Below are 1527 nucleotides of genomic sequence, written 5' to 3' on the forward strand. Positions count from 1 at the left end.
GAAATCAGAAAAGAGAAGGCATGGAGTTTAATTACAGGAGTGCTTGGAGTGGAAGGTAGATACTAGCTTAATAAACACAGGATTGTTCTGTAAAGTACTTGTAGGGACAATATAATCTGCGAGTCGGGCAGCAAGACGCTCCCAGGGTGGTATGGCATGTGGTGGAGGACGGAACAAAACCGGAACGCAGCACAGATGCGCCCAGTGAAAAATCGGGGTTACAGTAACAGTTTCCTTACTGTCCTTACAGTTAGTTTCCTAACTGTCTCTACAGTTACAGTTTCCTTACCTTCCCCACAGTCAGTTTCCTTACTGTCCTTACAGTCACAGTTTCCCTACTGTCCTTTAGGGGTGTAAGAAAAAATTGATACACTTGAGTATCGCAATATTTTATTTAGCAATACTGAATCGATTTTCAAAAACGCAATTCATTTTTTTAGGTTTACGTGCAAAATATTCATGTAAGACAGTGGTTCATGTTTATGTTGTGTTTAAACCCCCTACTGCTAGATGGCTATGACTCACCACTAGTGTCCTTGCCTAACAGTGCCTAACAGTGCCTAGCAGTGCCTGACTTTGTGCTAGAAGCTAACAATGTAGCTATGGCTGAACTTTGCATGAAAAAATTTGCTCACTAAGAACCTGTGAACCACAATCCCAAACTGGCAGTTTGATTTTCTGTGTACTGAATTGTTTACCTAAAGTAAACTTCTTTTCTTTTATGCACATTATGTCTTTTTTTAAATATTAGTTTTTCTAAAATTATACTTTAAAAAGAATCCCAATATATCGCCTTACGCACAGTATCGAAATATATTGCAATATATTGAATCGTGACCCATGTATCATGATACGTATCGTATCGCCAGATTCTTGCCAATACACAGCCCTACTGTCCTTACAGTTACAGTTCCCTTACTGTCCTTACAGTAAGAAGTGTTGTGCAGAAGGTAAAGGCTCAGAGAGGGGGGGCTGGGTTTGTATTGCAGTGAGAGGGAATGTCAGAACAGGGTGAGTTTGCTTTGAGCCGAGATCGGTCGAGTTGAAAGGGAATGCTGCCTGTCGGCGTGTTTGTGTTTCAGCTGCTCTTTGTTACACTGAGCGCTTTGTTTCGCAACAGATGACCGTTAGAGGATACAAAGGAGAAAAGAAAGAGAGTATGAGACCTCAGAAACAATACGCAGAGGCAAGCACGGACTAGACTCAGCCTGAGTTCATTCGGCATTGTTCCATATTGTTTAAAACTACTTCAATGACACCGGGGTTTCGCTGCCAATAACCAGACATTCACTGTCAGCTTTTGGTATTTGATAGTCTATACTCAGCACTATAGGCACATTTTGACCAGTACTAAAAAATCATATTAGTATAAAGCATTCCTATTATTGATCCATGGTTTAGTGGAGTTATTTCTGATGTCCAAGGTTCCAGAGGTAAAAGTACATCTTAGTCCAGTGCAAAAGATGAGCAACTGTGTCTTTTTTTTATTTATTTAACCTTTATTTATCCAGGTAAGTCGATTGAGAA

This window comes from Sander lucioperca, chromosome 12 (genome assembly GCF_008315115.2).
Source record: "Sander lucioperca isolate FBNREF2018 chromosome 12, SLUC_FBN_1.2, whole genome shotgun sequence".
Taxonomy (NCBI): domain Eukaryota; kingdom Metazoa; phylum Chordata; class Actinopteri; order Perciformes; family Percidae; genus Sander; species Sander lucioperca.